Raw genomic sequence first — 14,640 nt, forward strand, 5'->3', positions numbered from 1 at the left:
AAAGCACTTAAAATATTTTTCTCATTCATTTATAAACTAAAATATCACATAATTATATGCAAATTTCTTGATAAATACTTCGACTAATTTTTCTAAAGGAATTGCAGACGGCAATCTAGACAAAAGGAAATCTGGAATAAAGTCAAAAAACACACACAAAAAAGGAAATGTATATGCTAAATCGTTAATGCAATAATTAAAAATTTTAAAAATAACAAACTTTACAAGCAAAATTAATTTTTCAATTTTTTCATCCTTATTGGCCATCACTGCCTCTGAAATGACATTTGTGACATTTTTTGACGCAGATGGAATGATTATTGCATATTATTAGAAAACATTCGTATATTTACCGTATTATAATTTTTATATTTTCCACGTATAAAACAATGACCAGCCCTACATTGACGTTCATATGCAGAAGCAGATAATTCAGGAATTTTCCCAAGTCTCATCGCTAGAAAAGCCTGTGTCTGCTGGAAGATTACCTTTTTTTACCCTGGACTTAAAATGTTTATCTGCAAGGCTAAATGCGAGTGCTTCCATTAACTCCATTCTTGATCTTCGATATATTTTTTTCAAAATTCTTAGCTACAGAAATCACGTGGCCGCTAAGAGTAGCTTTATAAAGAAACCGGAGAAATTGTGATAGAGGCCACCTTCGTGTTCGTCTTGAAGGGGAGTAATTTACACACTTCCGGTTTACAGAATCGACACCTCCCTTGGTTGAGTTGTAGTTCAGGATCATTTGCAGTTCGTTTCGATGTCCTCTTTGCAGGGCAACGTAGAAAGCACTTCAAAAGAATTTCACATTTGTTTCGTTTAGTGCAGTACGAAACAAGAGTGTAGGTATCCCGGAAACCAAGAAATGAAGTTGCAGCCTATCGAATTTTTCAGGGTAGAAACTCTCTGTGGGTTTAAGGATTTTTTCACGGTACCTAACAAAGTTAGACCATTTTCTATCAAATAAATGGCTAAATCAAGACTTGAATAGTAATGCTTTGCTGTTATTTTCCCATTCGAATTCATGAATTCCCGTTGCTATCCCGAACGCTGTTCTGTAAATCATCAGGCCTGTTCCATCTGTTTTCAAAGCTCTTCTAGCATCTCCCACAACTTTTATTTACAGAGAGAGTGCATTTAATTCCAAATAAAGATATTATTTCTATACGAGAAGTAATGATGCAATCTCTGATTCTCGAGTAGACATGAGATAACGGTTTTCCTTCAATATACAGGTTGGTATTTTTGACATTTTTTTCAATCACGTTCAGTGTAATCGTTTTCGGCAACAATTTGAGTTCAGTTGCGGCATTCTTAGGAAATGATGTTGGCCCTGGTGAAATACGAACAATGTATTTAGCTTTTGTTTGGCTGTTTGCAAATTGTATGTAAGAGTTCAGCCAAAAAGTTTCACCGTTTTCCGTTGATCTAGACAAACGTTGAAATTATGTGGATGGTTAATAATATTATTATCATCAGACTGCTAACTCTCGCTGAAATTTAATGCGTCTTCAAAAAAATTCTTCCTCCCCTTCACTTTCATGTGAGAAATCAAAAAAAAAAAATTTCCATATCGTGGTTTACCTGCCCTTCCCTCCAGTCTTCATTATCAAGCTTTTGAAGCACTCGTTAGAACTCAACAGGGTGATAAATACGTACTGACCTTGGAATATCATATACTCTACATTAGTCATCACCAGCTCGATTTGTTCACAATTCTATAAATTCATAATACAATTTATGTCCATAAGCAGGTTACGATTCCTGAATCTTGATATAATGCCTTTGCCGCATTATGTTCTTTTCCCGCAGGTAGATACAAAAAGTGCCGACCCTTGGTCTTAATGCTCCAATGCATAATACGTTATAATAAACGTGCATCACTTATTTTTCGGTCACTAGTTAAGTGTATGTAGTGCATTTTTACATAAATGTAATGCATATTTGAGTATGAAGACGAAATTTTTAAATTACGACATGTGGTTTGAGGTTGACATAAATTATACAAATAATAATAGTAAAGAAATGATAATGCAAATGCTTACAAAAATATAATAATTACGAGACAACATATTAACATAGTATTGCAAAAAGGATTATGCTTCCAAGTTTCCACGGTAACGACAGATTATCAGTAGTTCATTAGTATCGTGTGAACGCCATCTAGCGGCAAATCACCCGAAGTTGTCGTCGTTCTCACTTTGTAAGATTGTAACGCAATAGTTGGTGGTCACATTGACGCAAACATATGTTCTTCGTGGAGGGAAAAGTACAGAAATAGAATAACAAAGTATGCCACAAGTGATCGATTCACAGTAAACGCGCTATTTCGAATTTTCGAAAAATGCGGCAAAATCCCCGCTTAGCGTGCACCTAAGGGTTAACAATCTTAGACATAATTTATAAAATGCCTCTAAACAAATAATACATTTTCTCAAAAATATTTAATTCTATCATTGTTGCATTTTTCATTTGCGCGTAGTAAAACAATAATGTTTTTCAAGGAATGTCAGTTTCCATTTGCACAACCACGGTGTAAATGGGCTGCATGTTCTTCTAGCTCACAAATCATTTTCATTGTCAAATTTCATGCATAGGTACCGCAGAAAATGATGGTGATGGCCATGAACGTCCTCTGTAATGATACAATCATTTAATTCTTTTAAAAACCAATATTTCATTCTTGGTGAAATGCTGCAAAAAAACACGGTAAGACGGAAGTTTTGTTAGCTATATATTTTAATTTCATTTTTAACTCCACTTCTATTCCCTTATGGCAGAGATAATCTTTGTGACTACAAATAAATTATTGGTAATTAGAAAAATATCATTATTTGCAACATATTTCTATTCAATATAAATAAATTGAAATTCCTGGACTAGGGTATTTATATGCGTTGTGTTTCTCACTTTAGGCGGAAGTAGGCTAGTAAATGCCACCTGTTTATTTCCTCCAAAATTTGCATTTCCATTGCTTTATTTTTTATTACGACAACTAAATTTCTTTGCTCAAAATATTTCAAAGCCTACCATATTATCCATGTCCGTATTTTTCAGGTACCAGGGTAGTATTCTTGCAGCTGGGAGCGGTTGTCATCAACACAAGTTAATTATGAAGGTCAGTGCTGGGAATTAATCAGTAATTGTTCCATTACTTTGATTTGATCATCAAAAGACAGTTCAACAATGCATGAATTCAACGGCGGTTTCAAAAAATGAAGAATAATGTGAATTCAATGCGTGTTGATAAGTTATGACAGCGGGTTATTTCGTTCGCACTATGTTTTACTCTTTCGGTTAATTAATACTCATAAATGCGCTTTATTAAAAAAAAACTTCATTCATGTATGACTTTTTAGTGACATCAATATAAACTTTTTATTATCCTACTATGCATTCGTTAAACGCCTCTATTCCACAAGAAATGGCATGGAGGTACCCGAGAATGCTAAATAAAAAAGCTGAGATGATCGGCGGGCGATTATTCTTGGTCGCACGTTTTGCAAAATCAGCAACACATGGGATGATGTAATGAGTTATTATCATTTAATTATCTACCTGGTGTACGTGAAAGCAATGTTACACTTTTGCAATGATATTTAAATGGGAGAACAATTACTCATCTAGGTATCACCAGTTTTTCAATATACGGTAAATATAGTGTGGGTAAGACCAAGGGGGTGCATTAGGCCGGCCCTTATTTTTCAGAATTGAGAAAAGTTATGTTTTCCTAGTCTCAAAATAATCCAAATGAGGTTCATATTCACGTGTTAAAATTTGGTTACTTTGAAATAACGGCAACCCGTGCCCCAAGGGCCCTAAGTACTGAGGACCCTCAATTGAAATTTTTGGGGCCGAAAAGTGCTATTTATATGTAAAACGTAAAAGTAGAGATCTTCAGGAACGATTTTTTGTTTGTTTTGACCTATCTCTAAGCGTTTACGAGATATCGTCCGTCGTAATGCAATCCACCCCCCAGGGCGCTACCCCGCGCCGCGGCGCGCCGCCGAAGTACGGCCCGCACCACTTACTAGAGACTTCCCCTCCACCCCCTCCCCTCCCTCGGCAAAGACTTTGCTCCTGATGGCAAGATGTAGTCTTTGAAGAAATGTGCTTACGTTAAAAAGAATTTAATTTGCCATCACAATACTTCCAATCAAAGTGATCAATTTACTCGTATTTTCACTTGTACATGAATTTCAGTACATATTAACCAAAAAAAATACATCTTCGTTTTTCTAATCTTTCACTGACATCTAATCCATATTTGACATTTAAAGTGTATTTGCGCACGTTAGGGGTTGTGCTACGATGAAAATTCACATTTACTGTTAGTAATTAATTTTGAAAACTTTCTTTCTTCTACGCGACTGACTTAAAATCTTGAATTAGTTTCACCCCTCTCTCTGCACCAACATCTCCCGCTTGAAGGCCCCGAATAATTTGCAAATCGTTATTGTAATCAGGATGTTCATACCATTCTTGCGTGGGCACATCAAAGAATGCAGTTCATATTTCCAATGAATTAAATAGCTTTCTCGAATTAGTAGTGATAACATTTGATATAGATACCTTTTCAGGTCTTTACGTTTATAGAATGCCATCTTTGGTGGATCATATTTTCCCTCACGTGTCCTCATATGGCGTATCACATTTTCCTTTTCACACCCAGAAAAGGATCCATCAAAGAATGACAGGCCTATCAACTCCTCATTCAGGTACCACATGTGGTTTGAAATCCTCTTTTGTACTCCTTTCGCTATGTCCAGGTTAACACTTTCGTAATTTTAGGATCTGAAAGTCACTGTTGGGAGCAGATGCAGCACATGGAGCGGGGAACCACAACTTTTTCTTTTTTCTTGAGCATATTGTAATGTATTCCACCAATAACTGCATTTCGTGCTCCTATTTGACTGCATAAGAATTTTACTTCTTTATTCCACGCACATTTATCTGAGAGATTAACTGCGTGCGTCAAAAATTCAATGGCACCGCCCCTTGCAATGTCAAACAAATCATCAAGTTTTGTTACAAAAGATTCTCGTCTCTAAATCTCCACGGTAGTTCCCACTCTCTTTATGTCATCGCACCTTCATCCATTCATTGTGTAATGTTTCTAACTTTTCAGTCGCCTTATTTTCCGTAATAACAGTAATTCTCATTTTGTTCCATGGATGAAACGTATTTCTTACTGTTTTTCTCGCACTAAGTCTGATACATATAGAAAAACACACAGTACTTCTCTTACCGTAAGTACCTTTGAGCCAAGTATTTCTTCACTTTCTTTTCCAACCACTGCAGTGTGTGAATTTAGTCTTGATTTCATATTTTTTCTTGTTGGCCTTTTTTCTTAAAATGAACGCGCCACGTCTGTTCATGCTAAACTAGTTTTTTCACCACTCTTCTCCATCTATCCTAAAAAAAACTTAGCACTTCTTATCCTTTGCACACAATACATAAGAACTAACTATCATATAAATAAGTTGAAATTCCTGGACAATTTTATTGATATGCCTTGTTTTTCTCACTTTAGGCGGCATAAGTCTAGTAAATCCCGCCAGTTTATTTCCACCAAAATTATCAATTGCTTTATTTTTTATAACGATAACTAAATTTTATGCTCGAAATATTTCAATGCCTACCATATTATTGATGTCTCTATTTTCAGATACCAAGGTAGTATTCTTGCAGCTGGGAGCAGTTGTCATCAACACAGGTTAAATATGAAGGTCAGTGCTGGAAATTAACCAGTTATTGTACCATTACATTGATTTGATAATCAAAACACATTTCAACAATGCATACATTCAACGGCGGTTTCGAAAAATGAAGTATAATGTGCTTTCATTGCGTGTTGATTAGTTATGACAGCGGGTTATTTCTCTCGTACTATGTTTTACTCTTTCGGTTAATTAATACTCATAAATGCGCTATATTTAAATAAAACTTCATTCATGCATGAATTTTTGGTGACATCAATATAATCGCTTTATTATCCTATTATGCATTCGAAAAACCGCCTCTGTTCCACAAGAAATGGCATGGAGGTACCCGAGAATGCTAAATAAAGTGCTGAGATGTTCGGCGGGCGATTATTCTTGGTCGCACGTTTTCCAAAATCAGCAACACATGTGTCGATATTATCAGTTATAACCATTAAATACTTTACCTGGTTTGTGTGAGAGCGATGTTACAGGTTTTGCAAAGATATTTTCATGTGAGAACCATTACTCATATATGTATGACCAGTTTTTAAAAATACGGTAAATATAGTGTGGGTAAGACCCAGTGTGTGCATATCTCATGAAATGCATAGTGTAAAACTTGGGAATAGAATGCGTTTTCATAGGTTTCTTTTGTGAAATGTTTTACCAATATTTCATTCTTATATTTTCACCTACTCCTTCCACAATTTCCAAACGATTTATGTTTCATTATCAGAAATACCTAAAACTCGCAACATAAAAATGTTTCAACCTTATACGTGTTATCTCTATGTACTGATTAACAATCTTATACAAAATTCATAAATTGCCTCAAAACATATTATACATTTTCTCAAAAATATTTAATTCTATCATTGTTGCATTTTAAATTTACGCCTCGTTCTACAATTTTCACGATCACATAGTGCTGCATGTTGTGATGGTTCAGAAATCATTTTCGTTGCCAAATTTTATGCATACCGCAAAAAATGATGGTGATATCCAAGAACGTGCTCAGTTAAGAATCAAATACTTAACCATTGTTTAATACAAATGCGCGCACAGATATTCTTACACTTTCACCTTATATTGCTTCAAAATATCAAATTCCGCATTTTTATTTGTCATGAGAAGATGATTTTTACAGTTGTACATTGTTTTTCAATGTTAACAATTGCTAATGTTACTTCGTGGTAATCAAAAACAATTTTCGTGCCTGAAGAAAATTATGCATTCCATTCATTTGGTAGTGAGCGAGATATCCATAAAAAACGAGGTTGCCATGACAGCAATATAAATAAATTGAAATTCCTGGACTACGGTATTTATATGCGTTGTATTTCTCACTTTAGGCGGAGTTAGGCTAGTAAATGCCACCTGTTTATTTCCTCCAAAACTTTCCATTGCTTTATTTTTTATTACAACAAAATTTCTTTGCTCAAAATATTTCAAAGCCTACCATATTATCGATGTCCGTATTTTTCAGATACCAGGATAGTATTCTTACAGCTGGGAGCGGTTGTCATCAACAAAGGTTAAATATGAATGTCAGTGCTGGGAATTAACCACTAATGGTTCCATTACTTTGATTTGATGATCAAAACACATTTCAACACTGCATGCATTCAACGACGGTTGTTTTACTCTTTCGGTTAATAAGACTCAAAAATGCGTTATATTTAAAAAAAACTTCATTCATGTATGAATTTTGAGTCACATCAATATAAAATTTTATTATCCAATGATGCATTCGAGAAACCGCCTCTATTCCACAAGAAATGGCATGGAGGTACCCAAGAATGCTAAAAAAAATGCTGAGATGATCGCCGGGCTATTATTCTTGGTCGCTCGTTTTGCAAAATCAGCAACACTTGTGTCGATATAATCAGTTATTACCATTAAATACTGTACCTGGTCAATCAGTTACTCATTGTTGAAACCATTTTTCACAGCCTCTGGCAACGCTTGATTAATGTCTTTTACTGTGTCCAACTGAAAAAAAGCCACGAATAATTATTTATTCGTGGTTTAATTAATGATTAAGTATTATTGGTTTTAACAATAAATATACGAATACTCATTATCCTAAGGTTATCTCCTCGTCCGAGGAATTTGTCTTATGCACTCAGCTGCATTCACATCCTCCTTATCGCAAGAACAAATTTTGCTGATACATTCCATCACGATAGTGGGCTACCCTGTTTTGATCTTGTATAAAGAAGAGACGTAACCCCTCAATGCAACTCCTTTCATGCTGAGATTTCACTCGGCTACGTTCGGATGCGATTTTCACTCCACCACTACCCTCACCCTCTTTTTTACCCTTCCACTTTTTGCCTTAATAGGCTTGACCATAAGCGGTGTTAATGTCCATCCCGTACTTCTAGGGGTCAAAGGAATGAGCTTGCGTCTCCACAGAGGGAATTTTTTAGCCTTAATGTATGGGCGTCATATATGCACACTTTGGAAATCATAAAATATAAACGAAAAATAATCACATACCTCTTTGAATTCCTCTAAAGGCAGCTGTTTACATAATGAATGTTAGCTGCATCGCATTACTTTATATTTTCCTCGGCCAAGTACGCAGTGTTATCATGTTTACTTATACTTTTTTCGTATTTTACAATCATACGAAGTCCAAAAATTAATGTCGTTAAACGAATTTACATGGAATCAAAGCTTACCATAGAAAAACGTGTGGTGAATGTAAGTTTAGGAGGTTCTTTCAAAATGGCATTATTTTTTAGGAAATGTTACTCAATGTACAGTTATGTTACACAGTAAACAGTACGCAATAATGTTACACAGTTGAACACCAATTTTTACAGCATTGTCATATATTGCGATTATCCCCATCATATATGTCAAATTTTTTTTCTTAATAAATATTTTTCTTTTCACATATTAAAAAATATCATCAGTCATGATAATGGAGTAGCTTTTACCTAACACCAATATTGGTGAAATGCTGCAAAATCAAGACGGTAAGACACAAGTTTTGTTAGCTATATATTTTTATTTCATTTTTAACTCCACTTCTATTCCCTTATGACAGAGATAATCTTTGTGACTACAAATAAATTATTGGTAATTAGAAAAACATCATTATTTGCGATATATTTCTATTCAATATAAATAAATTGAAATTCCTGGACTAGGGTATTTATATGCGTTGTGTTTCTCACTTTAGGCGGAAGTAGGCTAGTAAATGCCATCTGTTTATTTCCTCGAAAATTTGCCATTGCTTTATTTTTTATTACGACAACAAAATTTCTTTGCTCAAAATATTTCAAAGCCTACCATATTATCGATGTCCGTATTTTTCAGATACCAGGATAGTATTCTTGCAGCTGGGAGCAGTTGTCATCAACACAAGTTAATTATGAAGGTCAGTGCTGGGAATTAACCATTAATTGTTCCATTACTTTGATTTGATCATCAAAACACATTTCTACAATGCATGCATTCAACGGCGGTTTCGAAAAATGAAGTATAATGTGCTTTCAATGCGTGTTGATTAGTTATGACGGGGTTATTTCTCTCGCACTATGTTTTACTCTTTCGTTTAATTAATACTCATAAATGCGCTTTGTTAAAAAAAACTTCATTCATGTATGAATTTTTAGTGACATCAATATAAACTTTTTATTATCCTATTATGCATTCGCAAAACGCCTCTATTCCACAAGAAATGGCATGGAGGTACCCGAGAATGCTAAAAAAATGCTGAGATGTTCGGCGGGCGATTATTCTTGGTCGCACGTTTTCCAAAATCAGCAACACTTGTGTCGATATAATCAATTATTATTACTAAATAATGTACCTGGTTTGCGTGCGAGCGATGTAACAGCCTTTGTAATAATATTTTCAAGGGAAAACTTATACATGTTATCTCTATACACTGATTAACAATCTTAGACATAATTTATAAATCGCCTCTAAACAGATAATACATTTTCTCAAAAATATTTAATTCTATCATTGTTGCATTTTGTATTTTCTATGAGTGCCTCAAAAGGCAGCTGTTCACATATTGAATGTTAGCAGCATCGCATTATTTTTTTTCCTCGGCTAAGTACGCAGTGTTATCATGTTTACCTATACTTATATATTTTTTCGTATTTTACAAACCCACGAATACCTAAAATTAATGTCGTTAAACGAATTTACATGAAATCAATGCTTATCATAGAAAAACGAGTGGTGAATGAGAGTGAAGGAGGTGCTTTCAAGCCATTTCACTCCATCATAAATGCCAAATTTGTTTGTTCTTGATAAATATTTTTCTTTACACAGATTAAAAAATATCATCAGTCATGATAATGGAGTAGCTTTTACCTAACACCAATATTGGTGAAATGCTGCAAAATCAAGACGGTAAGACACAAGTTTTGTTAGCTATATATTTTTATTTCATTTTTAACTCCACTTCTATTCCCTTATGACAGAGATAATCTTTGTGACTACAAATAAATTATTGGTAATTAGAAAAACATCATTATTTGCGATATATTTCTATTCAATATAAATAAATTGAAATTCCTGGACTAGGGTATTTATATGCGTTGTGTTTCTCACTTTAGGCGGAAGTAGGCTAGTAAATGCCATCTGTTTATTTCCTCGAAAATTTGCCATTGCTTTATTTTTTATTACGACAACAAAATTTCTTTGCTCAAAATATTTCAAAGCCTACCATATTATCGATGTCCGTATTTTTCAGATACCAGGATAGTATTCTTGCAGCTGGGAGCAGTTGTCATCAACACAAGTTAATTATGAAGGTCAGTGCTGGGAATTAACCATTAATTGTTCCATTACTTTGATTTGATCATCAAAACACATTTCTACAATGCATGCATTCAACGGCGGTTTCGAAAAATGAAGTATAATGTGCTTTCAATGCGTGTTGATTAGTTATGACGGGGTTATTTCTCTCGCACTATGTTTTACTCTTTCGTTTAATTAATACTCATAAATGCGCTTTGTTAAAAAAAACTTCATTCATGTATGAATTTTTAGTGACATCAATATAAACTTTTTATTATCCTATTATGCATTCGCAAAACGCCTCTATTCCACAAGAAATGGCATGGAGGTACCCGAGAATGCTAAAAAAATGCTGAGATGTTCGGCGGGCGATTATTCTTGGTCGCACGTTTTCCAAAATCAGCAACACTTGTGTCGATATAATCAATTATTATTACTAAATAATGTACCTGGTTTGCGTGCGAGCGATGTAACAGCCTTTGTAATAATATTTTCAAGGGAAAACTTATACATGTTATCTCTATACACTGATTAACAATCTTAGACATAATTTATAAATCGCCTCTAAACAGATAATACATTTTCTCAAAAATATTTAATTCTATCATTGTTGCATTTTGTATTTTCTATGAGTGCCTCAAAAGGCAGCTGTTCACATATTGAATGTTAGCAGCATCGCATTATTTTTTTTCCTCGGCTAAGTACGCAGTGTTATCATGTTTACCTATACTTATATATTTTTTCGTATTTTACAAACCCACGAATACCTAAAATTAATGTCGTTAAACGAATTTACATGAAATCAATGCTTATCATAGAAAAACGAGTGGTGAATGAGAGTGAAGGAGGTGCTTTCAAGCCATTTCACTCCATCATAAATGCCAAATTTGTTTGTTCTTGATAAATATTTTTCTTTACACAGATTAAAAAATATCATCAGTCATGATAATGGAGTAGCTTTTACCTAACACCAATATTGGTGAAATGCTGCAAAATCAAGACGGTAAGACACAAGTTTTGTTAGCTATATATTTTTATTTCATTTTTAACTCCACTTCTATTCCCTCATGACAGAGATAATCTTTGCGACTACAAATAAATTATTGGTAATTAGAAATATATCACTATTTGCAAAATATGTATATGCAATATAAATAAATTGAAATTCCTGGACTAGGGTATTTATATGTGTTGTGTTTCTCACTTTAGGCGGCAGTAGGCTAGTAAATGCCACCTGTTTATTTCCTCCAAAATTTGCCATTGCTTTATTTTTTATTACGAACCTAAATTTCTTTGCTCAAAATATTTCAAAGCCTACCATATTATCGATGTCCGTATTTTTCAGATACCAGGATAGTATTCTTGCAGCTGGAAGCAGATGTCATCAACACAGGTTAAGTATGAAGGTCAGTGCTGGGAATTAACCATTAATTGTTCCATTACTTTGAATTGATCATCAAAACACGTTTCAACAATGCATGTGTTCAACGGCGGTTTCGAAAAATGAATTATAATGTGCTTTCAATGCGTGCACACTTTCAGTGATATCCAAACCGTCAAATATGCACTTTATATTTTTTCACACACTTAATTTTGTATGCATTCTTCAAATATCTCTATTTCCACAAATGAAATAGATGTAGCTAAGGATGCAAAATCAAAATGCTGAGACGTTCGACATACGGCTATTACTGGTCGCACGTTTTCCAAAATCAGCGACACTTATTCATTACCATCACTGGTTATCATTCTCTTGAATGGCTAGTCTGCTTGAAAAGAATATTCTCACCCTAATTTCTACCCACCTACTTTTTGCCTAAGAGGCTGGACCATAAGCGATTTTAATGTCCAACCCGTTCTTCTAGGGGTCGTGGGAAGGTCGTTGAATAAAGAAGAGACGTAGCCCCTCAATGCAACTCCTTCCATGCTGAGACTTCACTCGGCTACGGTCAGGTGCGATTTTCACTCCACCACTATCCTCACCCTCTTTTTTACCCTTCCAATTTTTGCCTTAATAGGCTTGACCATAACCAGTTTTAATGTCTATCCCGTACCTCTAGGGGTCAGAGGAGCGAGCTAGCCTTTCCACAGAGCGAAGTTTGTATCCTTAGAGTAAGGGCGTTATGCAAGCAAACGTTGGAAATCATACAGTATGAACGAAAAATAATCACATACCTCTTTGTATGCCTCAAATGGCAGCTGTTTTGCATAATGAATGTTAGCAGCATCGCATTAATTTATATTTTCCTCAGCCAAGTACGCAGTGTTATCATTTTTACTTATACTTTACATTTGGTGTATTTTACAATCCCACGAATTCCAAAAATTAAAGTCGTAAAACGAATCCCATGAAATTAATGCTTGTCATAGTAAATCCTGTGGTAAATGTGTGTTAAGGTAGTGTTTTCAAAATGGCATTATTTTTTAGGAAATGTAACTCAATGTCGAACAGTGAACATCAATTTTACAGCATTGTCATATTCACCCCAGCATTGGCGTTTTCACCCCATCATAAATGTGAATATTTGTTGTTCTTGATAAAAATTTTTCTTTGCACAGATTTAAAAATATCATCAGCCATGATCATGGAGCAGCTTTTACTTAACATCAATATTGGTGAAATGCTGCAAAATAAAAACGGTAAGACAGTAGTTTTATTAGCTATGCATTTTAATTTCATTTTTAACTCCAATTCTTTTCCATTTTGACAGAGATAAACTTTGCAACTACAAATAAATTATTTGTTAATACAAATAGATCGGCATATTTTTTCAGCGCTGATTTATGCTTCAACGCCACGGGCGAGTTCAATCTCTCCTAAGGAATAGAAAATATTTCTATAACAAGACAATTTTCGATAGAGGACTTAATATATGAAATCATTCAAAAGTATAAAAATGACCCTTATTTGACCTCGTAACTTCATGTATTTACGAGGAAATCCATGCTGTCAAAATAAAAAAGCTGTACCTATGCTTGTGAGTAGGTATGCGTACAGTAGTTGTCCTCTGAGGTAGTATATTATTTCATTAAAATTTCCAAAATAAGATTTTCATGGGTAAATGCTTTCTAAAATCATCACGTTTTCCACGCCGATGTCCAGTATAGTTTGAGTCCAATACAAGCCGACAGACCGGTACTGACGCTTAAGTCTGTTTTAAATCTATAACATAAGTTTTCCATTGTTGTAGTTTAATAAATTATCATTATGAATAAAATACGTCCTCATGAAGGGGCTGGAACCAGAGAAGTGTTTTTTCCTAAATTGCATATTTGTATGTTTCATCACCTACCCCCTCCATATTTTCCGAATGATTTATGTTTCATAAGGATGAATGCATTTATTTGCGCCACATAAAAATGTGTCAAACATGCACATGTTCTCTGTATGCACTGAATAAGAAAACTTTATCCATATATGCATTCATAAAACGCCTCTATTTCCAAAAATGAAGTGGTGGTACCAGAGAATGCAAAATCAAAATGCTGAGATGTTCGGCGTGTGATTAGTCTTGATGGCACGTTTTCCAAAATCAGCAACACTTTCCTCGAAATAATCACTTGTTAACTTTGAATTGTGTACCTGACGTATATCAGAGCGATGTTACAGCTGTTGAAATGACATTTACATGGGATAAGCAATATTCAACGAAGTATCACGTTTATCATCAGTTTTTCAAAAGACTGTAATAGATTGTGGTTGAGACCCAAGAAGTGGATGAGATTCATTGAATAAAAATTTTATTGTTATATTTCTTTGTCAAAAGATATTTTATATTTATTTTTTATGATTGTCATCAATTTTTCTCAGAATTTTTTAGTGAAAATTAATTCTCTTTTAACTGCATTCTAATGCTGCATTCATGCTGTTTACTATCCAGATGATTAACAAGTAATAACGTGCCTTGTTAATTCACAAAAATCATAAACATGATGTTGAAATCATTTTGGGGTAATGAATGCAATGACACCAGTATGGAAAAAATGTATACTTTTCAAAGCTATGATAATAATTCATAAGGGTACGGTTGGTTGGGAAATATTGGGACAGGCACGCTTTGCTCCAATTAATCGATCGTCCAAATCATGCGGAGTATCCCGTACATTTGCATAAAAAGACGTTGAAATAAAACCTAACTACGGAATCAATATAATGCAGGCT

General features: G+C 34.3%; 4 non-coding genes across 4 annotated transcripts; all 4 read left to right on the forward strand.

The window, feature by feature from the left end:
- The first annotated feature begins 6,005 nt into the window (after positions 1–6,005).
- On the forward strand, positions 6,006–6,134 carry LOC124171951. The gene has a single exon (XR_006868029.1). It is a non-coding gene; the product is annotated as a small nucleolar RNA SNORA14 (small nucleolar RNA).
- A 1,318-nt stretch (positions 6,135–7,452) lies between these two features.
- Positions 7,453–7,581, forward strand: LOC124171960. Its single transcript, XR_006868037.1, has one exon. It is a non-coding gene; the product is annotated as a small nucleolar RNA SNORA14 (small nucleolar RNA).
- A 1,788-nt stretch (positions 7,582–9,369) lies between these two features.
- On the forward strand, positions 9,370–9,496 carry LOC124171949. The gene has a single exon (XR_006868027.1). It is a non-coding gene; the product is annotated as a small nucleolar RNA SNORA14 (small nucleolar RNA).
- Positions 9,497–10,762: 1,266 nt separating this feature from the next.
- LOC124171950 lies at positions 10,763–10,889 on the forward strand. Its single transcript, XR_006868028.1, has one exon. It is a non-coding gene; the product is annotated as a small nucleolar RNA SNORA14 (small nucleolar RNA).
- Positions 10,890–14,640: the final 3,751 nt, after the last annotated feature.

The sequence above is a fragment of the Ischnura elegans genome, chromosome X, assembly GCF_921293095.1.
Source record: "Ischnura elegans chromosome X, ioIscEleg1.1, whole genome shotgun sequence".
Classification (NCBI taxonomy): domain Eukaryota; kingdom Metazoa; phylum Arthropoda; class Insecta; order Odonata; family Coenagrionidae; genus Ischnura; species Ischnura elegans.